The 26,465-nt window shown below is 46.5% G+C and overlaps 1 long non-coding RNA gene across 3 annotated transcripts in view; it reads right to left on the bottom strand.

The window, feature by feature from the left end:
• Nucleotides 1–26,465, bottom strand: part of LOC141048787 (uncharacterized) — a 113,793-nt gene that overhangs the window by 37,748 nt on the left and 49,580 nt on the right. Inside the window, exon 4 of one of the 3 annotated variants that reach the window (XR_012220145.1) lies at nucleotides 11,404–11,780. The exons of the other annotated variants lie outside the window; for them this stretch is intronic. This is a non-coding gene — a long non-coding RNA (uncharacterized lncRNA). Of the gene's footprint in view, nucleotides 1–11,403; nucleotides 11,781–26,465 lie in introns of those variants that run through there. 3 annotated transcript variants of the gene reach the window in all.

Here is a 26,465-nt window from a genome sequence, read left to right as displayed (position 1 = left end):
GCAAAACAGAGATGCAGGTTTACTGAACAATGATATTTGCTGATATGTTGATTGCACATTATACCAGGCCGTGCAGTTTGTTCAGTTGCAAACATTGAAGAATAAACTGAATAATCGAACAATGTAAGTTAATCTCATCACCCCTTCCCCTTGACCTTTCAATAATGGCTTGAAGGACAACAGTTGTGAACTGTAAAAAATGGGATATGCCTCTGTAACAATATATCCAAGAGATCCAATGAACCAGAGACTCTTTACAAGACAGCTGCCAGAACTTCATGGCTCCATCATGAGGGACACAGATTTGACATTCTACAGGATGCCAGCTTATGGGACCAAGGCCCCGGCTGAAAGAATACAGATCTGCTCCATCACTGAACCTATGGAGACGTTTGGGGTAGTCAGGATTTAGACCCACCGTTCACCTGTCTCCATGGAGATGTTCAGAGAAGCCAGGTTGCAACCCTCTGGTCACCTGGCCTTGTAACCCAATGAACCTTCCTAAGCTTGTTATTACCTTCTCTCTGTGCCACAGGTGGGAGTCGTTGGCTATGGGAGCTCTGAAGTCACGGCTGCGGTTATCCTGGCGAGTCAGCGCAAGGGTTAGACGCTGTAATGTGCACCATCTTGGGGAATTTTGCTGGGACTGTTGTATGTATTATTTGCCTGTTTTGTGGTTCAGTAAAGCATTGCCATACTGATTTACCCTCATCTTGTGTTGTCTGATTAGTATTAAACCTACGATAAAGGGGATGAGCCCTTGTCCATGTGGTTTCAGCTGGCGGACTAGAGCGCCCCCATGAGGACCCCCTCCATGTCTCCACACATATATTTAGGGCTAAGAATTATTTTTGCAAATTGGTTTTATTACAAATTTTGCACAGTTTGGCTTTTACCGGCTCTGTGTCTCCCTGCACATTCCACTTTGATGTGGTCTGTTGTCATAAATCAGCTGAAAAGAGCTAAGGAAAAAAGACAAATAAGAGTTACAAACTCTACTTTTAGACTGTCAGGACGAGCTCACTGATGTATTCTCAGTTCACCCATTCTGTAGCCAGCAATAGACTGCAGAACAGAGGCTGCAGAAGGTTAATGGGGAAGAAGTTTCACTAAAACGAATTACAAATACATGCATTTTAGTAAGAAAAATAAATTGTATCCAAAGGTGGACAATCCCTTTAAAAATAGATTATTTCTATCCTATACAGCACCTTTTAGCTGGCCAAACACATAAGATAAAATTTAGGCAAACCTTCCATTTCAGCTTGATGTGTTCGGCTCCATGACAATTCCCCTGAGATCATAATCAGATTTTAACATCCCCTTTCCACATTGAAATGAGCTTGGGGCCCCAGACAACTTGAGGGGCTCCAGATGACACGTGGGTCCCCATTTCCACACTGATGGGACGGTGTTGGTAGACGCTGAACATACCGGGGTCATCATGCGATAATGAGGACGCTGATGTAATGGAATATGATGATCTTTGGCAGTGGCGTAGCTACAAAGTTATGGGCCCCGGTGCGAACTTTCAAATGGGCCTCCCCATGCCAAAATACATGTACATCTCCGCTCCGTACACCTCGTACACACGCGGCTCAGCTCCGCACACCTTGTACACGCGTGGCTCCGCACACATCGTACACGCGCAGCTCCGTTCTGTACACATCGTATACACGCATGGCTCCGTTCTGTACACATCGTTACACGCGCGGCTCCGCACACATCGTACATGCGCGGCTTCGCTCCGTACACATCGTATACACACGAGGATCCGCTCCGTACACTTCGCACACACCCGGCTCCTCTCCGTACACCTCATACACACAGGGCTCTGCAACATCCACCCTGTAAACCCCTCCTGACCCCACACATAAACTTACCCTCATCCAGCACCATGAAAACCTGCACAGCAGAGTCCTGCATACACGGAGGCTCCTGATCATGTGACCCCTGACTCCTCCCCTCCTGTGACCTCATTACAGGTCCTGTGCACACAGAACAGCCATCGCGTCAGGCCAATTGCAACCTCGCAGCCAGACAAAGCACAGAGTTGCACAGCCAATGAGTAGCTGCAGCTCCCAGAGGCTGCCACTCCCCTGACACGCCCACTACACAGCTCACCTTCAAAGTGCAAACTCGCGATCGGGCCCCTAAGCGCTCCGGGCCCCGTCGCAGCTGCAACCTCTGCGACCGCGGTACTTACACCCCTGATATTTGGCATCAAGACACCAGGGGCACCAGGAGAAACACCCACAGTGTGCAACAATGGAGCCAGGTGCCCGTAACCCAAAATGTCCGGCACTAGGATGTTCAGAAGGAATGTGTATAGACTTTAATGTACAGAACTGGAGAAGAAACATGATCGTCACCAGTCCACCATATTGCATCAGTAACTGCAATGTGGAACATCTTGGTTGGCCTCAAGATTTTATAATGCAAAATGAATGCAATATTAAGAAGATCTCTAATATCTGATGAGGCGGATGTACTTGCAATGAAAATCCATATCAGTACGGCTCTATAATCCTTCCCTGAATGTTTTAACTCAACCTGGCCTGATTGAAAGATCCATAGCATCTCTCCTTCCTCTGCTGCTTAGTCTCAGCTCACCTAATCTCATTGAGAGCTCCTCCTCAGTGTCCCTCCTCCCTGCTGCTCCATCTCTGCCCATCTGTTCTGATTGAGAGCTCATCAGTGTCCCTCCTCCCTGCTGCTCCATCTCTGCCCATCTGTTCTGATTGAGAGATCCTTAGTGTCCCTCCTCCCTGCTGCTGCTCCATCTCTGCCCATCTGTTCTGATTGAGAGATCCTTAGTGTCCCTCCTCCCTGCTGCTGCTCCATCTCTGCCCATCTGTTCTGATTGAGAGATCCTTAGTGTCCCTCCTCCTTGCTGCTGTTTAGTCTCCACCCACCTAATTAAATTGACAGCTTCTCAGAGCCCATCCCTCCTGATGCTGCTTAAAGGAAAGGTGCCGTGTTTTTTCATAATTGAATGTAAAAAAGAAAATAGTTTAAAAAGATATTGTCCCCTAAGCTTGACTCAGTGGTGTGTATGGTTTGTTTTTTGTACGGTATTAATGCAGCCACTGGGGGCTGCCATCTTACCTCTCTGGCTGCTGAACGACACTTTCCATGCTCATTTACGGCAGTCCCTGGACATAAGACATAACGGTCGGCTCCCGACCCCTATCTCTATCATTGCAGCTGCATCAGGAGGGAACTGGCCACGCCTCTGTAGGCGGCTCAATTCACAGCTGTAGGTGCGGCCAGGCGCCATCTTATTAGAGCCCAGTGCTTTCCTGTTAGCTCCAGTTAAACTCTATTGCAAGCCCTGGATGCTGTACTGTTCCACCATAACAGGGCTTGAATGTTCACTCTGCACATACCAGCTGCAGGAGAGGATACAGGACGAGCTGCTGGAGACCGAGCTGCTCTTTCCAAAACACCCGACCAGCTGCTGCCCCTGCAAAACATAGCAGGAGCTGCTCCCTGCTGTTTCAAAACACTTAGCAATCTGCTGGACATTTAATCCTCTCCTGTGTGATACTGACTGCTGAGCCGTGTATCTAATCCTCTCCTGTGTGATACTGACTGCTGATCCGTGTATCTAATCCTCTCCTGTGTGATACTGTCTGGTGAGCCATGTATCTAATCCTCTCCTGTGTGATACTGACTGCTGATCTGTGTATCTAATCCTCTCCTGTATGATACTGTCTGGTGAGCTATGTATCTAATCCTCTCCTGTGATACTGTCTGCTGAGCTGTGTATCTAATCCTATCCTGTGTGATGCTGACTGCTGAGCCGTGTATCTAATCCTATCCTGTGTGATACTGACTGCTGAGCCATGTATCTAATCCTCTCCTGTGATACTGTCTGCTGAGCCGTGTATCTAATCCTATCCTGTGTGATACTGACTGCTGAGCCGTGTATCTAATCCTCTCCTGTGTGATACTGACTGCTGATCCGTGTATCTAATCCTCTCCTGTGTGATACTGTCTGGTGAGCCGTGTATCTAGTCCTCTCCTGTGTGATACTGTCTGCTGAGCCGTGTATCTAATCCTCTCCTGTGTGATACTGACTGCTGAGCCGTGTATCTGAAGGTACTGTCACACTTAGCGATGTACCAGCGATCCCGACCAGTGATATGACGCGGTCAGGATCGCTGGTACATCGCTAAGTGGTCACTAGTGAGCTGCCACACAGGCAGATCTCACCAGCGACATCGCTGGGGACGGGGGTCGCTACTTACCTGTCACACCAGACGATCCTGACGTCCTCCGCCCGGCTCCACGCGTCGCTCGTCGTCGCAGCAGGAAGCCCAGCAGGAAGCTGACGACGAGAAACAGTCCAGGACGTTCTCGCGCGATCAGCGATAACCAGCGGGGGAGCGGGTCGTAGGTAAGTATCACACACAGCGATATTGCTAGCAATATCTCTTAGTGTGACAGGCCCTTAATCCTATCCCGTGTGATACTGCTCTCCTGAAATACTCTGTGCTGCTGTCACCCTGCTCCCAGAATCCTTGCTGCCTGCCATCCTCGGTGACCGAAGACCCCATTCCTCTCCTCAGATCCTGTCCTGGCGATGTGTGAAAGCGAGGCGACAGGGGCCTGATATATGGTGGAAGGAGCAGGGTGACAGCAGCACAGAGTATTTCAGGAGAGCAGTGTGCTGGTCTGTGGGGGGCGCCCTGTTCGGTGCCAGGGATTGTACATAGAGCGCTGTGTTTTATACACATGGATGGACCGTCTGCTTGTCTGCTCCACAGAAATCCAGGACACATTTCTGCTGATTGGTGACCTGTTCTGATCCAGACTTTACATGAAAAGACGGTCAGTAACTTTGCAGGCCCCATCAAAATGGCTGCTCACTGTGTTCCTAGATGTCATCCTCTCTTTTCCCTTAGCAAACACCCAGAAGGGGAGGAGAGGAGTGACACCCCCCCATGTCAGCAGACTCCGCCCATATTTACTCCAGTGCAGTAATGTGAGCTAGTTGCACTAGGTTTTTGTGCCAAACTTCAGTAGCTGGTCGCCCTAGTGTTAACAAGTGGAAATGCCAAACCATTTAAAATTATTTTTCATATTTTACAAAATTAAAAACAAATGATAATATTTTTTAAGAAAATGTAAACATTAATTCTTTACATTTTTTCAAATGCTGAAAAAATTTTTTTGGGATGTCACCTTCCCTTTAATCTTAGCTCATCTAATTTCATTGATAACTCCTCTGAATTACTCTTCTTTGCTTGTCACGTCTGCCATGTCTGTTGGTCTCAAGAACTCCTGGAGCAATGTGCATGCGCATGCTTTGTCTGCTGTCCTGCATGTCCCTTAGAGCAGTGTGCACACTCACCTCATGTCTGAGCTACAGGATGCCTGCGTTTCTGCTCTGCCTTCTGTGATCTTCTCGTCATGTCTGGAGTCCTTGATCATGTGACATTTCTTAAGATCCTGCACTGTCTGGTTCTGCAATCATCTCGTCATGTCTAGAATCCCGGATCATGTGTTCTTCCTAGGATCCTGCACTCGTTGGTTCGGTGATCATCTCGTCATGTCTGAAACCCTGATCATGTGACGTTTCCTAAGATCCTGCACTGTCTGGTTCTGCTATCATCTCGTCATGTCTAGAATCTCGGAAGTTCTCCCCTGGTCCTGACCTGGAGGAGGAGGTGCTATGCCCTATATCAGGCCGCCTCTTCCTATGCTCAGGGCCTGATTATTGTGTTGCTTCCCTGCAAGGCTCTGGGTCTGTGGGGCGCTCCCTCTATTCTGTGCCCTTGCACTTTGCTCTGTAGTGCGTCTCTGCACACGCTCCGTGCTCGTATTCCGCCTCTTGTCTTGTGCCATGTCTTGTGTTGTCTCTCGTGCCATGTTTGTCTTTGCCTTGTAGTCCTTCTGCTGTTCTTTGTCTTAGTCTGTTTTGCTATGTCTCGCCTTAGCTTTGCTTTGACTTGTAGTCCTTCCTGTGTTCTCTGCCTCGCCTGTTTTGCTATGTCTCGCCTTAGCTATGCTTTGACTTGTAGTCCTTCCTGTGTTCTCTGCCTCGCCTGTTTTGCTATGTCTTGCTTTTGCTATGCTTTGACTTGTAGTCCTCCCTGTGTTCTCTGCCTTGCTATTCCTTGCTTTGTGTTCCTCCCTATGGTCTCAGTCTTTGCTTGCTCTGCCTCGCTCTCTCCTATGGTGCTCTGTAGTGCTCCCTGGCACACGCACCATTTCTCCTCTCCTTAGTGCTCGTTTCTATGTCTAGTCCCAAGGTCTTCCCTTGGCCTGGCTCTGGGCTTCTGCCTACGCTCCGCTGCTAGACTCTGTCCTCGCTCTGACCTGGCTCTGTTTCTGCCTGTATTCCTTGCCTTGTTCCCTGCCTTGTCCTTGCATTGAACCCCGGCGTGGGTTCCCCTTGGCCGTCTCCTTTGCCGTGGTAAGTGCCACGTGTTTGTGTACTGGCCAGTGTGGCGTGCCCCCTGCGTGGCTCCTAGCACGCAGCCCTTCCTTGTGCCCTGGCGTGGCTCCTAGCACGCACCCTGCCTTGAACCCTGGCGTGGCTCCTAGCACGCACCCTGCCTTGAACCCTGGCGTGGCTCCTAGCACGCACCCTGCCTTGAACCCTGGTGTGGCTCCTAGCACGCACCCTGCCCTGAACCTGGCGTGGCTCCTAGCACGCACCCTGCCCTGAACCTGGCGTGGCTCCTAGCACGAAGGTTCCTTTGCCCCCTCCTGTGCCTTAGTCGTGCCTCGTGCTGGCGTTACAGCCGTGTGCATTGGCCAGTGAGGTGTGCGTCCCTGCGTAGCTCCTAGCACGCAGCCCTGCTCTGAACCCTGGCGTGTCTCTACACGCACTCTGTCTTGTGCCTTGGCGTGTCTCTACACGCACTCTGTCTTGTACCTTGGCGTGTCTCTACACGCACTCTGTCTTGTACCTTGTACCTTGGCGTGTCTCTACACGCACTCTGTCTTGTACCTTGGCGTGTCTCTACACGCACTCTGTCTTGTACCTTGGCGTGTCTCTACACGCACTCTGTCTTGTACCTTGGCGTGTCTCTACACGCACTCTGTCTTGTACCTTGGCGTGTCTCTACACGCACTCTGTCTTGTACCTTGGCGTGTCTCTACACGCACTCTGTCTTGTACCTTGTACCTTGGCATGTCTCTACACGCACTCTGTCTTGTACCTTGGCGTGTCTCTACACGCACTCTGTCTTGTACCTTGGCGTGTCTCTACACGCACTCTGTCTTGTACCTTGGCGTGTCTCTACACGCACTCTGTCTTGTACCTTGGCGTGTCTCTACACGCACTCTGTCTTGTACCTTGGCGTGTCTCTACACGCACTCTGTCTTGTACCTTGGCGTGTCTCTACACGCACTCTGTCTTGTACCTTGTACCTTGGCATGTCTCTACACGCACTCTGTCTTGTACCTTGGCGTGTAGAGACACGCACTCTGTCTTGTACCTTGTACCTTGGCGTGTCTCTACACGCACTCTGTCTTGTGCCTTGGCGTGTCTCTACACGCACTCTGTCTTATCCTATGCTTTGGCGTGGCTCTACACACGCACCCTGTCTCGTTTGTGAACCTTGGCGTGTCCCATACACACGCACCTCGCTTTGAACCCTGGCGTGTCCCCTACACACGCACCTAGCCTTGAACCCTGGCGTGTCCCCTACACACGCACCTAGCCTTGGACCTTGGCGTGTTCCCTAAACACGCACCCTGCTTGGATATCTGTCGTGCCTCCTTGCCTGAACCCTGGTTTGCCTGCCGGATGCCCGGAACCTGACGACCGTTGCCAGAGGTCCGGAACCAGATGACTACGGCCTGATGTCCGGAGCTGACGTCCGCAGCCTGATCCCTGGACCCTGTCGGTTTGCCAGCAGTCCGGAGTCCGATGCCATCATGCCATTACCTGTGCCTAGGCGTGCCATCTGGCATGTACCATGTTATGGACCTTGGCGTGCCCACGCGCACACCTTGCACGTTTTGCTTGTTTACTCTGTATGTGATCTTGTGTTATTCTAATGAAGATACCTTGCACCTACGTCTAGTCTCGTCTTGCTTCCTGCTCGTCCTTGTCATCAGACACTCGTCTAGTGTCCCCTGAGCCGGCCGTCTGGTCCCAGCAGTCGTGGTGGCTCACCCCCTTGGTCTTGCCCCTGACACTCCCTGTATAGGGGGTGGATTCTCACAAGGTCAGCTCGCCCTCGGTGGGTGGGTGCCACGACCCAGAGGGTCCACTCAAAAAATGGGCTCAGCAGGAGCTGAGTCCGTCACAGTTAATCAGGCCATGGACTCCGCTGGTACCTCGGCTACCCGTCTGATGACCCGTCTGTTATAGAATTTGTTCTGCTATGTCTCCTGGACTTTCCTGAATATGGCGGTACCCCGGCCACTCTTCTGATGTAAATCAGACCCGGCCCTTGACCTCTGGACTCATTTGGAAATGATGGCAGCCAGAGTAAGAAGACTTGCTTGTCTACCTGCAGTCCTCCCCACTGGATTCCCTTGTCTCGTCCTCGGCTCCTGTGTCTTGACCGGTGCAGGTGTCCGTTTCAGATGTCGGATCAACATTGTTGGAGTGGTTTGTACTAAACTCTGGTTTCTGCCGAAGAAAATTTTTTTTTCTTCTTTCCAGCCCCGGTGAGAGGGGGCTTAAAGAGGGGGTACTGTCACGTCTGCCATGTCTGTTTGTCTCAAGAACTCCTGGAGCAATGTGCATGCGCATGCTTTGTCTGCTGTCCTGCATGTCCCTTAGAGCAGTGTGCACACTCACCTCATGTCTGAGCTACAGGATGCCTGCGTTTCTGCTCTGCCTTCTGTGATCTTCTCGTCATGTCTGGAGTCCTTGATCATGTGACATTTCTTAAGATCCTGCACTGTCTGGTTCTGCTATCATCTCGTCATGTCTAGAATCTCGGAAGTGCTCCCCTGGTCCTGACCTGGAGGAGGAGGTGCTATGCCCTATATCAGGCCGCCTCTTCCTATGCTCAGGGCCTGATTATTGTGTTGCTTCCCTGCAAGGCTCTGGGTCTGTGGGGCGCTCCCTCTATTCTGTGCCCTTGCACTTTGCTCTGTAGTGCGTCTCTGCGCACGCTCCGTGCTCGTATTCTGCCTCTTGTCTTGTGCCATGTCTTGTGTTGTCTCTCGTGCCATGTTTGTCTTTGCCTTGCTTTGACTTGTAGTCCTTCCTGTGTTCTCTGCCTCGCCTGTTTTGCCATGTCTTGCTTTTGCTATGCTTTGACTTGTAGTCCTCCTTGTGTTCTCTGCCTTGCTATTCCTTGCTTTGTGTTCCTCCCTATGGTCTCAGTCTTTGCTTGCTCCGTCTCGCTCTCTCCTATGGTGCTCTGTAGTGCTCCCTGGCACACGCACCATTTCTCCTCTCCTTAGTGCTCGTTTCTATGTCTAGTCCCAAGGTCTTCCCTTGGCCCGGCTCTGGGCTTCTGCCTACGCTCCGCTGCTAGACTCTGTCCTCGCTCTGACCTGGCTCTGTTTCTGCCTGTATTCCTTGCCTTGTTCCCTGCCTTGTCCTTGCATTGAACCCCGGCATGGGTTCCCCTTGGCCGTCTCCTTTGCCGTGGTAAGTGCCACGTGTTTGTGTACAGCCGTGTGTACTGGCCAGTGTGGCGTGCCCCCTGCGTGGCTCCTAGCACGCAGCCCTTCCTTGTGCCCTGGCGTGGCTCCTAGCACGCACCCTGCCTTGAACCCTGGCGTGGCTCCTAGCACGCACCCTGCCTTGAACCCTGGCGTGGCTCCTAGCACGAAGGTTCCTTTGCCCCCTCCTGTGCCTTAGTCGTGCCTCGTGCTGGCGTTACAGCCGTGTGCATTGGCCAGTGAGGTGTGCGTCCCTGCGTAGCTCCTAGCACGCAGCCCTGCTCTGAACCCTGGCGTGTCTCTACACGCACTCTGTCTTGTACCTTGGCGTGTCTCTAGACGCACTCTGTCTTGTACCTTGGCGTGTCTCTACACGCACTCTGTCTTGTACCTTGGCGTGTCTCTACACGCACTCTGTCTTGTACCTTGGCGTGTCTCTACACGCACTCTGTCTTGTACCTTGGTGTGTCTCTACACGCACTCTGTCTTGTACCTTGGCGTGTCTCTACACGCACTCTGTCTTATCCTATGCTTTGGCGTGGCTCTACACACGCACCCTGTCTCGTTTGTGAACCCTGGTGTGTCCCCTACACACGCACCTAGCCTTGAACCCTGGCGTGTCCCCTACACACGCACATAGCCTTGAACCCTGGCGTGTCCCCTACACACGCACCTAGCCTTGAACCCTGGCGTGTCCCCTACACACGCACCTAGCCTTGAACCCTGGCGTGTCCCCTACACACGCACCTAGCCTTGAACCCTGGCGTGTCCCCTACACACGCACCTAGCCTTGAACCCTGGCGTGTCCCCTACACACGCACCTCGCTTTGAACCCTGGCGTGTCCCCTACACACGCACCTAGCCTTGAACCCTGGCGTGTCCCCTACACACGCACCTAGCCTTGGACCTTGGCGTGTTCCCTAAACACGCACCCTGCTTGGATATCTGTCGTGCCTCCTTGCCTGAACCCTGGTTTGCCTGCCGGATGCCCGGAACCTGCCGACCGTTGTCAGAGGTCCGGAACCAGATGACTGCGGACTGATGTCCGGAGCTGACGTCCGCAGCCTGATCCCTGGACCCTGTCGGTTTGCCAGCAGTCCGGAGTCCGATGCCATCATGCCATTACCTGTGCCTAGGCGTGCCATCTGGCACGTACCATGTTATGGACCTTGGCGTGCTCACGCGCGCACCTTGCACGTTTTGCTTGTTTTCTCTGTATGTGATCTTGTGTTATTCTAATGAAGATACCTTGCACCTACGTCTAGTCTCGTCTTGCTTCCTGCTTGTCGTCAGACACTCGTCTAGTGTCCCCTGAGCCGGCCGTCTGGTCCCAGCAGTCGTGGTGGCTCACCCCCTTGGTCTTGCCCCTGACACTCCCTGTATAGGGGGTGGATTCTCACAAGGTCAGCTTGCCCTCGGTGGGTGGGTGCCACGACCCAGAGGGTCCACTCAAAAAATGGGCTCAGCAGGAGCTGAGTCCGTCACATTGCTGCTGTTTAGCCTCCGTCCACCTAGTCTGATTGACAGTTTCTCAGTGTCCCTCCTCCCTTCCGCTGTTTAGTCACCACCCAACTAGTCTGATTGTCAGCACACATTCAGCATAATAGAGCTCCTCACTGTCATTCCTCCATGCTGGTGCTCAATCTTTACCTATCCTGACTGAGAGCTTCTCAGTGTCCTTCCTCCTTGCTGCTGATGAAATCTCAGAACAAGCCGCAGCTCTCAGTCAGGATCAGTGGGTGGAAATTCAATGGACTAAAGAGCTTTCTCACTTTTTAGCTGCAACATAAAATGCATATTTTAATTGGGCTTACATAGCCATAATGACATGTATTTTCAGAGTAAAGACACCAGCCTCATCAGGTCTAAAGTATAATCTAATACATATTGTGACATCCGCAGATGGTTCCTCTTTGAATCACAGTTTCTGTGCAGTTTTTACTTCTCTCTCTTACAAACTCTTTAGGAAACATTCTAGACCTGAGCATCGTCTACCTCCTGATGTTAATGAGCCGGTTTATTGGTGGAGTCTCGGTGCACTCGGCGGGAGGTATCAATGCTTCATTAGGATTTGGAAGCTGTAAAATCTGAAAGGATAGCTCTTTTCTCTGTGATTTCCAATTATGTCATGGGGAAGAGCACTGAACATTGAAGCCGCACAAAGTTTGGAGCCTCGTTTTACCTTTCTTTACCTGAATATTGGAGATAAAAGTCTTAAAGTTATCAACAGAAGTGGAGAGCTGCGGGCTGCGGCATCAGTGCAGGAAATCCTTGAGCTCTATGTCCCCAAAGCTTTACTCAGTGTTGTGAGCCGTGACTGTGCATTGAGTGGTGAATGTGCAGTGAGCGGTGACTGTGCAGTGAGCGGTGACTGTGCAGTGAGCGGTGACTGTGCTGTGAGCGGTGACTGTGCTGTGAGCGGTGACTGTGCTGTGAGCGGTGACTGTGCTGTGAGCGGTGACTGTAGCCGTGCTTGTATGAATATGGTCTTGTGTGGCTTACCCAACATGGACCATTGATAAACTTTGTGCTGCTGCAAACACTTAAAGGGATTCTGTTTCCATCTTTTTGCTACCTAATCTGAGAGTAGCATAACATAGGGACAAAGACCCTGATTCCAGTGATGTATCATTTACTGGGCTGCTTGCTGCAGTTTAGATAAAAATCACTGTTTTATTAGCAAACTATCTTTAGAAGACTTGTAAACCTCACACCCACTAATGATTAGCAGCTTTCTGCCTATGCACAGTGTACACAAATAGTTGCCAATCAGTGGGGTGTGGGCAGGGTTATACAGGGCTCAGCATTCAGAACTGCTTGATCTGCAGGGATTTTCTCAAAATGACAGCACACAGCCTAGTAAGTGATATGTCACTGGAATCAGGCTCTATATCCCTGCTAATAGACAGGCAGGTGGGCACGGCTGATAGACAGGCAGCTAAACTGGGATATGAGCGCTGGGACCTAAGAACTAGCAATCATGTTAAAGAAACAAACTAACAATGTTGCACAGGCACCTCCAATCAGGTGGGGGTGCCTTAAATAATAAGTATTTACCAGACATTGGCTGGGGACACTTTAGGATGGCATGTGTTGTCCCTTTAAGAGATGGATCCGTGCGCACACGCACCCTAAAAACAGTGCCCGGGGAACTGCAAGCAGTGCACAGACCCCAGGCAGCAACAGCAGGAGAACAAGGGGGAGCTCGGGGCTGCGGTGGTGAGTAGGCATCCCTGCAGTGTGGAGGGACGCCTGCGCTACAAGCTGCATATACAAAACGGTGGAATATTTCTAATGAAGCGTATTACACAGTGTGACATTTCATTTCATTATTATGGATAGATACATTGTCTTCTTTTAGCATACATTAAATAGATACATGAATTACATTTCTGTCTGTGAGAAGGATTAATACAATGATTGGACACATGTTACCTATACATAAAATGTTGAGACATGTAGGTGGCATTGCCAGGTAACCACAGATATCTTTTTTATGCGTTTAGTTCTACATTATAAAAGATAATATTACAGATCTGCAGAAAATGTGTCTCTAAGTGTCGAGCTGCACCACTCACACAGACAATACTAAGAGAGCAGCCTCCATCTTATTGCTGCACATTTCGGTGAAGGGTTCAGATGTGCACAGACTCGAGAGCGAGGAAATCTTACTCAGATGAAATATTCATCAGATATAAGTGGTGATGGGCGAATCTGAGGAAATTTTAATTTTTCAATTTGCTCAAATTTTCACCAGGAAATTCAAATTGCAGAGAAATTATTTGGAACAATATCATGGTGCGCTCTCTCTCCAGACCCCAAGGCATAATAGACATATGTAAAAAAACAAGTGGCACTCACCTGCCCTTACCTGTTCTGCTGCACAGCCCCCTCCTGTTCAGTGGTCTTTGGTACATTCACCGGTGTGGTCTTTACTGGCCCATCTTCATCGCCTTTTGACCCCCAGCATGTTTGGACTCTTTTGGCGCGCGATATCTTTGCCGCCTTCTGTGGTGACTAGGCTGTGATGCCATGACGTTGAAGCCTCATCTGTGTATAAGACTACGAAGACGGAAGATGCCAAAAAACACCAAAAATGTCAGGGGACAGAAGGCACCGAAGATGGCCCAATGCCGATTGCATCATTATCTGCACCAAACCATACCAGAGCGAGGATGCACAAGCTGGAACAGGCGAAGGACCTGGGAGTTTTGATTTCTTTTAACATATTTTACACCTTTTCAGATTCTGTTGAATCCATTTTTTTGTGAAATTCTAGGTGCATTTAATTTGCAAATCATTCATCTCTAGTTAGAGGTTAAAAGGGGCATCGAATAAAAAAACTGATATATTTTTGCCAGAAATAATGTAACTGTATCTAGAGCCTGAGCTGTAATGCCAGAAATGGCAGTTTTTTTCCAAAAAATCTGTTTACAATCACACGTTTTTGAGCTCTGGGTCCTGAGACCCCCTTTAATCAATGCACCCACTGAGCAAAAGTTCTCAATTCCCTAAGCAGAAGCGCTCAGCGCTGAGGCGAGCTTCCAGGGCTGTTGAGCGCAGATGGAAAAGATCCCACTCCAACGAGCACTTCATCGCATTCAAACAGTCCCTCACTACTTTCAAGACCACACTCGCCACAGCTAAACAAACCTACTTCTCATCTCTCATATCCTCCCTGTCTCACAACCCTAAACAGTTATTCAACACCTTCAATTCTCTCCTCCGCCCCCCAGCACCTCCTTCCTCCCCACTCATCTCAGCTGAAGACTTTGCCTCATTTTTCAAGCAGAAGATTGATAACATCAGAGAAAGTTTTGGTCAACAACCCCCAGAACCCTTCCTCCCGACTTCCCAGCCCTCCACCTTCAAAACCAACTTCTCCACCATTACAGAAGATCGACTCTCCACTCTACTCTCAAGATCACATCTCACCACCTGTGCACTCGACCCGATCCCATCCCACTTCATACCAAACCTCACCTCAGTCTTCATCCCAACCCTAACCCATCTCTTCAACCTATCACTAACAACTGGTGTTTTCCCCTCAAGCTTTAAACATGCCTCCATCACACCTATCCTCAAAAAGCCCTCTCTTGACCCATCCTCTGTATCTAGCTATCGCCCTATATCACTTCTCCCCTACGCCTCCAAGCTACTGGAACAACACGTCTACCTTGAACTGTCCTCCCATCTCTCTTCTTGCTCCCTCTTCGACCGCTTACAATCTGGCTTCCGGTCACACCACTCCACTGAAACTGCCCTTACTAAGGTCACCAATGACCTCTTAACCCTCCGTCAGGCGCAATAGATCTGACAGGCACACAGTAATTAGTTTCACTTCTATCTCCTTGCCCACTTATCAGAAAACCCCACCCCTCCTAGTTATCTCCTGACTCTACAGGCTCTGTGAAACCTGATATCACAGTGACTCAGCAGACCTTCTAGTGAGCAGATATCAACACTTTGGCTTCTCAGGCACATTGCGCCTGATTTCAACACAAATTGAAAGGTTAGTATTTTCTTTTTTTATTCATCACGATTGTGTATTTAGCTTGTTTTATGAAGGATTAATGCTAAGTTAGTGTACATAAGTACTGTTTTCTTAGACAAAAGGAGGGTGGCTTCTAAGACACATTGCGCCCTAACACATACTCTTTCTCTCTTGCTTCAGATTTTCTGCTGCAATGGCCAGAAAACAGTATGATTCATCTAAACCCCTTCATTTAGAAGAAATGAAGATTTTTTTGTTAGAAGATGATGAGGAAGAACCAGCAGTAACTGAGGATTTAGAGGAATCTAGTGACATTTCATCTGAAGATGAGGTAGCAGAATGTAACACTGATTCTGGAACAGAGCAGGATGGTGATGACACTGATACAGAGGAAACAGACACAGATCTAGCTTATTATTTGGGCAAAGATAAAAATACAAAGTGGAACAAAAAGGCACCCAAGAACAAACAGCGCAGAGAATCCCACAATATTATTACACACCTTCCTGGAGTTATTGGAAGTGCTAGAAAAGCTAAAACTGCAGTGGAATGTTGGAGTAATCTAATTACAGATAGCATGTTGGAAACTATTGTTCGGTTCACTAACCAGTATATTGACACAATCAAAGAGCAATTCTCCAGAGAGAGGGACATGAAAAACACTGATGTGATTGAACTCAAGGCATTTATTGGCTTGTTATACCTAGCTGGTGCTTTCAGAGCAAATAGGCAAAGTTTGGAGGAGCTGTGGGGGACAGACGGTGATGGCATCGAAAAATTCAGCCTTGTGATGAATCTGAAACGATTCAAAGTCCTGATCCGTTGCCTCCGTTTCGATGATCGAAGTACCCGGACAGAACGAAAAGGTTATGACCGGCTTGCACCAATTCAGGACATATTTCAACAATTTATTATGAATTGTCAAAAAAGCTATTGCCCGGGGCAAAACCTCACTATTGATGAGATGCTTCCAGGTTTCCGTGGAAGATGTGGTTTTCGGCAATATATACCATCAAAGCCAAACAAATATGGTATTAAAATTTTTGCCATGGTTGATGCAAGGATGATGTACACTATGAACATGGAAGTTTATTGTGGAAGACAGCCACCAGGTCCTTTCAATGTGAGCAACAAGCCTAGTGATGTGGTAAAGAGAATTGCTGAGCCAATGTTTGGATCTGGTCGAAATATCACTGCTGACAACTGGTTTACTGACTTTGATCTGATTGATTTTTTAAAAACGAAAAAGCTGTCATATGTGGGAACTGTTAGAAAAAACAAAAGGCAGTTGCCGCCAGATTTTCTATATACAAAAGGCAAACAACAGTATAGCACTATGTTTGGGTTCAGTAATGGAAAGATTTTAGTTTCTTACATCCCACGCGAGAGGAAAAATGTGATTTTTGGTCTCTTCATTACATAATGATTACACCATTGATCCAGAGTCTGGGGAGCTAAGGAAACCAGAAATCATAACTTTTTATAATTTGACCAAAAGCGGCGTTGACACTGCTGACCAAATGTGTGGCAATTTCAATGTAAGTCGAAATACCAAACGCTGGCCGATGGTAATCTTCTTTACAATGCTGAGTGTGGGTGGCATCAACTCACAAGTAATTTACCTCGGTAATGAACTTAAACAAATGCGCAGAAGAATGTACCTAAAACAATTGGCTAATGAACTGGTGAGTGGAGAGCTAAGCCTAAGAAGTACAAAGACGGTTGGAATGCCCCTTGCCCTGCAACACCGGTTGAAGAGATATCGTCCCAAGGACGTTCCAGAACAAACACCGACTCTACCACCTTCTAAAAGACGCAGTTGTACTACCTGCTCATTTGTATCTGGTTTCAGAAGGCTTTCTAAATATGACTGCAAAATATGTAAAGAATCAATCTGCCTTTCCCATGCAACTTTCGTCTGCCAGCCTTGCTTTTCTAAGTGTACCTGTGCTGCTTCTGCTGCAATTGAAACCACTGAAGATGAGTAGAAAATAATTAAGTAACATCTAAGTGCAATATCCTTTAAGTTTTTTTCCATAATTTTATATTTAAGCAATAGTTAAGTAAAGATAACTGGAGCCTATTTGGCGGTACTACCGAAAAGTGGTACTTTTAGTTTTAATAAGTTTATGGTTAATAAATGTTTTTTTTTGCATCTGATTTGGTGTAATCTCTTTTAATACATTCCTATGAAGGTCACTGACTACTTCTATAGTCCTGAAATTGAAATATGTAGCTACTATAGGTGGTTTTCTGACCTGTGCTTGTCAGGCACATTGCGCATGAACTGAGGAGAATCTATATTGCGCCTGACGGAGGGTTAACCGCCAAGAGCAAGCGACACTACTCTGTCCTCCTCCTCCTGGACCTGTCGGCTGCCTTTGACACAGTGGACCATTCCCTATTATTACAGACCCTCTCATCTCTTGGCATCACAGACTTGGCCCTATCCTGGATCTCATCATACCTAACAGACCGGACATTCAGCGTCTCCCACTCACACACCACCTCCTCACCTCGCTCCCTATCTGTCGGAGTCCCACAAGGTTCAGTCCTTGGGCCCCTGCTGTTCTCTATTTACACCTTTGGCCTGGGACAGCTCATAGAATCTCATGGCTTTCAGTATCATCTCTATGCTGATGACACACAGATCTACATCTCTGGACCAGATATCACCTCCCTACTAACCAGAATCCCTCAATGTCTGTCCACTATTTCATCCTTCTTCTCCGCTAGATTTCTGAAACTCAACATGGACAAAACAGAATTCATCATCTTTCCCCCATCTCACGTGACCCCCCCTATGAACCTATCAATTACAGTAAATGACTGCCCACTCTCCCCAGTCCCACAAGCTCGCTGCCTCGGAGTAATCCTTGACGCTGATCTCTCCTTCAAACCACATATCCAAGCCCTTTCCACTTCCTGCCGACTTCAACTCAAAAATATTTCACGAATCCGTTCATTCCTCACCCAAGAATCTGCAAAAACCCTAGTCCATGCCCTCATCATCTCTCGCCTTGACTACTGCAACCTCCTGCTCTATGGCCTCCCCTTGAACACTCTCGCACCCCTCCAATCTATTCTAAACTCTGCTGCCCGACTAATCCACCTGTCCCCCCGCTATTCCCCAGCATCTCCCCTCTGTCAATCCCTTCACTGGCTCCCAATTGCCCAGAGACTTCATTACAAAACCCTAACCATGACATACAAAGCCATCCACAACCTGTCTCCTCCATACATCTGTGACCTCGTCTCCCGGTACTTTCCCGCACGCAACCTCCGATCCTCACAAGATCTCCTTCTCTACTCCCCTCTTATCTCCTCTTCCCACAATCGCATACAAGATTTCTCTCGCGCATCTCCCCTACTCTGGAACTCTCTACCACAACATATCAGACTCTCACCTACCATCGAAACCTTCAAAAAGAGCCTGAAGACCGACCTCTTCCGACAAGCCTATAACCTGCAGTAACCACCGATCGACCAAACCGCTGCACGACCAGCTCTACCCTCGCCTACTGTATTATCACCCATCCCTTGTAGATTGTGAGCCCTCGCGGGCAGGGTCCTCTCTCCTCCTGTACCAGTTATGATTTGTATTGTTTAATATTATTGTACTTGTTTTTATGTATACCCCTCCTTACCTGTAAAGCGCCATGGAATAAATGACGCTATAACAATAAATAATAATAATAATAATAATAATAATAATAATAAATACATGAGTGCGCGCAGCATTGCACAAGCTGAGCAGGAGGTTTACACATACAATGCTGTGCACACGCCGGCGCAGGAGCCTTTAGCTTCTGCTGAATGTTCCTGCAGCATCTGGAAGACCTTTAAGGGGGTATAATCAATAATATATTTTATATATAATATATATATATATATATATATATATATATATATATATATATACACATACACACACACACTTTGTTTTTTAAATGGCATCATCTCATTTACAAAACTTTGTTAAAAGGATCCTCTAAAATGAAATAAATTAAAGGTTGACACCAACTGAATCAAGGTGATCGAGGGGGGTATCTGGAAGTGTTAGATTTCCCTGCAGCACCACCGCTGGCGAAATAAAGTATTACACATTTTCTTTTTTACTCAGTAGAGTCTCTATGCAATGTAGGCAAAATTAGGTCTTCAATTGAGAAAGTCACTAAAACTTTTTTTTTGGGGGGTGAGTGTTTTTTCTGGGGGTGGTGGGTGGCAGTTCCATGATGGGAGGAGCATAACCTTCTAAATCCTGAGATCCTCGTACATCTAAATCATGCCTAGGAAAAAAAAAATTACAATACTAAAGCGGTATGCTTAATGAAAGTTGCAAGAAGACGCAGTCAATCTGATACATCGAGAAAACGAGAAAAAACCCTCAGGAAGGTAAATATACCGTACTCGGTCAGTATATCTGATATTCTGCTATATGTATCCACCTCATATCATCTACATGAATCTTCTTGCCAGAAATAATTTATCTGATGAGGTCGTTACTCGCCGCCTAGATCGAGTATCAGAGAGCGCACTAAAGTATCCCAGCTTCAAGGCTTTGATGTGAGCTCGTGCTACAGTCTCGAAAGGTTAGACATTAAAATTTAATAATGAAGCTAATGAGGCATCGCAACATAGCGCGGATGCTGAACCCGAGATAAAATCATTGTTACACAGCGAAAAAGCCATGAATTTAGCATAAGAAACGTCGCCGCGTGAACCGAATACATTTTTACGTATCCCGATTGCTAGAGTGGGATTCTCGTCATAAAACAACTGTCTTAATTTAGTTTTTCCTTTCAACTGATCCCATCTGCCGAGTCAGAGGGAAACGTATGCTCTTCGTTGAGCTCGAGAACATTTCTTGAAACACAGACGTGAATGTCAATATTCTTCAGATGAAATATTAAATCCGGCTCGCTTTTATAACCAATGTAAAAACAGAGATGAAGTTGGCTGAGAAATATACATAGCGCCAGGATCAAGACGTCATGAGATTGGGGCCAGATTACAATAGGACACACTCATATCATATCACCTTGTGCGTTCAGGTTACTGAATGTCCCTTAAAGGGAACCTTTTACTTCTGAAGCTATTACTATGGCTGTACTGGTCCTAAAGCAAGGATCAAAATGATACCTGTTGTGTAGTAATCGGATGTTCCAGGGCTGAGAAATAAAGCTTTGAAGTCTGTGACCTGGAAGTGCTACCATATCTTGGGGGAGTGTCAGTGCACTGAGAGGACATGGACACGCCCCCAAACTACTTCTGGAAAAAAGTACATGGTATTTCAAAGTTTGATATCTCAGCACTGGCACATCGGATTACTGCAAGTCAGGTGTCGTTTTTATCGTTGCTCCTAGCCCTATACAGCTATGCCATTAGTTTAATTACTAAAATCATCCTAACAGATTCCCTTTAAATTCTGCAAATGTTTAGTGCACTGTAGGGAAAGAGTATAAAAATTAAATCCCTTCACCCAACCATAGAGTTAAAGAGTTTGTCCAGGAGTCACAAATGTTCTCCAAACAGCAGGGAATGCTATAAAACAATAGTAATACCGCTACTTTAGCCCCACGGCTGCTGTGATCACTGTCAGCACCTAGTTTCCTCTACAGCAGCCATCATCCTTTAGACCACTGCAGCCAATCACTCCCTTTATTGGTGATGCCATTATGCACTGCTAAAAATCACAGATGCCAATAGTCAGTTGCAGTCGTAGTGAAAGTTCAGCAGATGAACATCGACCAAGCTAGGCTGACAGCGATCACAGCAGCAACAGCGCCAGAGTAAACGTGGCAGGAGCACATTAGATAAGGATTCGTTATTTTATGGCATTTCCTGCTATTAGGTAGGTTTGGTGGGTTAGTAAGTGGTTGTTTGATTAGTATTTTGCACCTTTGCTGCCCCCCCCCCGTTTCTCTTGGGGTCTTGCTGCAACCTGTTGTGCATTTGTACATGGCTGCAATCTTTTATTTGATTTTTTTATTGATTTATGTCCTTTTTTTCAGTAAATAGTAACAGATAAGGATTTATTATTTTATTATTTTATAGCATTTCCTGCCATTAGGAGAAAATTGTTGTATACTGGAGAAACCTTTAAATAATAAAATCTTGGTGCCCTGAAGCAGCCACTAGGGGGAGCTCACTTGAAGGCAGATTTATACAATTATTACACTGACACCAATACTAAATCTGTATGCTGTGGGCTCCCTCTAGTGGTGACTGGGCCAAACATTTATTTTATATGTGCAATTAATTTCAGTTGATGACATTTAATAATGAATTTTGTATTATTGCAGCAGAAAAAAAAAATGTGAATGTGTCAGACCTCTTCCAGTGAGTGATCGAATTACTAGCATCGGGGGGCCAATTGACCCCTCATTAGTGGGGGCTTTCTTGCAATTCCTGATTCTGTCACGTCTTATAACGCCACTAAACAAATGACACTACCATGAATCAGATAAGTGCAATAAGCAACTTGCAACCACGGTGGTTAGTACTGCACCCTGCTGGTTGTACTTAGTATTGCAAATTATTTTTAAAGGGTCCTAAACACAGGTCCTTGTTTTGCATTTATGGTGGGAGAGATGATTGTTGGAATTGAGGGATACGGATTGTCCCGGCTGGTCCTCGACGTCATTCATCCCTCCTTTACCTTTTCACAGCTTCTGTCCTTCCTGCTGGTTCCTGGGCTTGGAGCCAGATACTTCGTATAATGCCGTCGAGCTGCTTCTGGAAATGGAGAAAGTTCCTGCTTGACGGGTAAATTGTTCATTAATGGGTTTCATTTTTTTTTTTTTTTCATATTTTTGGGTAAATACATTTCTTGGTTACTGCATCAAATAGTCTATACATACAGTATCTAATACAGCTGAAAATAAATCATTTAAAGGGGCTGTCAACTTTTTGCAATTTGTTAGACCAGAAAAACAATGAGTTTTTTTTTCTTAGCTTTCAGGCTGGAACTCGTTCAAAAAGTTGATGCTACTATGTAGGGCAGCACGGTGGCTCAGTGGTTAGCCCTAGGTCCTGGGTTCGAATCCCACCAAGGACAACATCTGCAAGGAGTTTGTATGTGTTCTCCACGTGTTTGCGTGAGTTTCCTCCGGGTTCTCCGGTTTCCTCCCACATTCCAAAAACATACTGATAGGGAATTTAGATAGTGATGATAATGTGTGCAAACTGTAAAGCGCTGCGGAATATGTTAGCGCTATATAAAAATAAAGATTATTATTAAGTAAAAATATAATGAGTGGGATCCGGCACTGAACCTTTATGGTAATGTTCTGTTTACCTTCAGTCACAGCTAGAGGGAGCTCTCTGCATACAAATTTATACAGCTTTCATTGACAACAATGGGAAACAATCAGCAAGATGATTGACAGCTTTCACATCATATTTGAGTGGCTACAACGTCCTCCAGTCGCTTCCACATCTTTATATCTATTAAGATTGATGGTTTTTATTGGAACTGACCTGAGCCACTAAAGCGATTGGACATTTAGTAGAGATGAGCGAATTGGTTTGAGATCATTTGAATATGTTTTCATTTTTGCAAAAAAAATATATATATATATTTATATTCTCAAAATCCAATTTTTCTTGTGATTTGCTTTGTACAAATTCAGCAAAATTGAGTCTGTCCGGCTGCCAGTTTTCTGATTTGCAAAGGCTTATAAAGTGGTGGAAAAATAAAAATACTTCCCTCACCATTCATTTGTCCGACTGCCGCAACTCCCCGGCTCATCCTTCATGCAGCAACCACAGGCACCGAGCGCAGCATCCTCCTTGGTTCTTGGTTATAGGAGCTGGAAGGACTGGACAGGGTCTCACACCTGCTGTTCCAGAGCTGCTCAGGAGACCAGACGAGGAGGGCTACGACAGAGGGACCCCTGAGCGGCGAGGTTTATTACGCCCTGGAGTCTGCGGAGATCACAGAACATAAGGAACGTCCAACTCACAGCCAAAAACTTTGACGCAAATTTAATTTTCTGGCCAAATCTGAATGAATCTCCGATATTTGAATTTCGTCCGATTTTCCCATCACTGTTACTTTAGCAATGACGAGTTTTGAGGAAATCCGGTATAACAGCTGAGTTTTACCTAATCACATAAGACACAAGACGTGGTGGGTATAACGCAGGAATGTTTTCCTGCCGGAGCCGTCACCCGCTGGTGCATCCAATAGACAAAACAGCGGCATAACGGATTTAGAAGATGAAGGATGCGGAGCAGATATTGCACATTGTGTTTACATGTTTTTCATCTGCTGTAATTGATTTACCTCTATTTTACAGCCTGACGCGGCGCAGGTTTAGCATTCTGTCCATAGGACGCAGCAGTCTCCAGGAGCGCGGGAGCTGATTGAAAGCTGAGTCTGGGAACCATGCCGCCGCTCCATGATGAATGGGAATGATTTAACACCTCTTAAAAATAGACTTCAAATTTGCTTTAAACATCACTCTTTTCTGTAATTAGATTATAAGGAAGAGACGTGGACCCTGCTGGAACAACTGGCTTCTTATTTCCATGTTCAGCACAAACACTGCACAAAACCCGGGGTCTCTACCAATAGATGTCAGGTCTCATTGCCGGTGGTAGGATTCCTGGCAAAAGCAACATCTATGTCCTAACATAAAGCAGCAGATCACGGGACCGAGGTTTATAGAAGATGATCTATGTGTATATTATATGTCTAATCTGTAACACATCAACCCCCTATAATAAGTATCAGACACCAGACAAAATCTCATTCTATATGTTTCTCTCATATCTGTCTATTATTTATCTATCCATTATCTATTATCTATATAATATATAGGTATATACCATCACATAGGAGACACAGAGACTGCTGTGTATACATCACATATGGGACACCAAGACTGCTGTATATACATCACATAGAGGACACTGAGACTGCAGTATATACATAATATAGGAGACACTGAGATTGCAGTACATACATAACATAGAAGACACTGAGAATGCTGTATGTACATCACTTAAGGGGACACCGAGACTGCTGTAAATACACTGCATAGTAGAAACCGAGACTGCTGTTTATACATCACATAGGACACACGGAGACTGCTGAATATACATTACATAGGAGACACTGAGAATGTTGTATATATATCACATAGGAGATACCAAGACTGCTGTATATACATCATATAGGAAACACTGAGAATGCTTATATACATCACACAGGAGACACTGAGACTGCTGTATATACATCACATACAGGACACTGAGACTGCAGTATATACATAACATAGAAGACACTGAGAATGTTGTATGTACATGACATAAGGGGACACCGGGACTGCTGTATATACATGCAAATAAAGAAACAGAGGCACTCCTTGTGTGAATCAACCCAGACTGGCTTGATTGAGACCAATATTGAAAACGTTCACCTGAAATTGTTGTGCAAACTCAGGCACAACTCTGGTGTCAGAAGACTGTAACCCTCGTCATCAGCCCCCAGCTCTATGCATTCATTTAAACCCTCAGGGACTAATGTAGATAATTTAATCTAATCTACATTAGTCCCTGAGGGGTTAAATTATTACAAAATGGAAGAAAACACAATATGACTGTCAATCTTCCTCTGTCTGGGGCAATATCTCGCCTCGTGGGGTAAGGAGGATTCTGAGAAAGGTCAAGAATCAGCCCAGAACTACACGGGATGTCCTGGTCAATGACCTGAAGAGAGCTGGGACCACAGTCTCAAACATTACTGTTAGTAACACTACGCCATCATGGATTCAAATCCTGCAGTGCACACAAGGTCCCTCTGCTCAGGCAAGCACATGTCCAGACCTTTTAGAAGTTTGCCAGTGACCAAATTGATGATCCAGAGGAGGCATGGGAGAAGGTCATATGGTCAGATGAGACCAAAATAGATCTTTTTGGTATCAACTCCACTCGCCGTGTGTACAGGAAGAAGAAAGATGATTACAAAACAAGAACACTATCACAACCATGAAGCATGGTGGGGAAACAACATGCTTTGGGGGTGCTTTTCTGCAAAGGAAACAGGAGGACTGCAGGATATTGAACGGAGGATGGATGGGATCATCTATTGCAAGATTTTAGCTAATAACCTCCTTCCCTCAGTAAGAGCATTGAAGATGGGTCATGGCTGGGTCTTCCAGCATGACAATGGCCCAAAAGACACACCCAGGGCAACTAAGTAGTGGCCCCGTAAGAAACTTTTCAAGGTCCTGGAATGATCTAGACAGTGTCCAGACTTAAACCCAATTGAAAATCTTTGGAGAGAGCTGAAATTCAGTGCTGCAGAGTGACATCCCCGAAACCAGAAAAATAGGGAGAAGATCTGTATGGAGGAGGGGGGCAAAATCCCTACTGCAGTGTGTGCAAACATGGTCAAGAAGTACAGGAAACATCTGACCTCTGTAATTGCAAAAAAAGGTTTCTGTATCTCATATTAAGCTCTGTTTTTCTATTGTATCAAATACTTATTTCATGCAATAAAATGTAAATTAATTATGTAAGCATCATACAATGTGATTTTCTGGATTTTGTTGGATTCTGTCTCTCACAGGTGAAGTGTGCCTACGATAAAAATTACAGACCTCTCCATTCTTTGTAGGTGGGAAAACTTGCAAAATTGTCAGTAAATTAAATACTGCACTTATTTTCCACACTGTAGGAGATACCGGGACTGCTGTATATAAATCACATCACATAGGAGATCCTGAGACTGTTGTAAGCATCACATAGGATACACCAAGACTGCAGTATATACATCACATAGGAGACATCAAGACTGGCATATATAAATCTCATAGGAAACTCTAAGACTGCTGGACACTGAAACTCTTCTGTATACAACACAATAGAGACACAAAAACTGTTATATACATAATATGGGATACACTGAGACTGCTGTATATACATCACATAGGTGTAACAGGGACTGATGTACTGTATATACATCACAAGGGATACACTGACATTGGAGTATATACAATAGGAGACACTTGGTCTGGAGTATATAAATCACAAAGAAGTCACTGGAACTGAAGCATATACATTACATGAGATGCTGGGGCAGCAGCATATAAATCACATAGGAGACACCGGGGTTGGAGAATATACATCACATAGGAGACACCAAGGCTGTAGCATATGCATTACATAGGAGTCACTGAGGCTGAAGTATATACATCACTGGAGACACTGTAGCTTGAGCATATACATCACACAGAAGACACTGGGGCTGGAGCATATGCATCACATAGGAGTCACTGGGGTTGGATGATATACATCACAGGAGACACTGGGGCAGGAGCACTTACATCATGGAAGACACTCGGGCAGGAGCATATACATTGCATAGGAGACA

The sequence above is a fragment of the Dendrobates tinctorius genome, unplaced genomic scaffold (assembly GCF_039654945.1).
Source record: "Dendrobates tinctorius isolate UK_male_01 unplaced genomic scaffold, ASM3965494v1 ptg000138l, whole genome shotgun sequence".
Lineage (NCBI taxonomy): Eukaryota > Metazoa > Chordata > Amphibia > Anura > Dendrobatidae > Dendrobates > Dendrobates tinctorius.
Note: the sequence above shows the minus strand (reverse complement) of the source record. Positions and strands in the feature narration are given on the sequence as shown.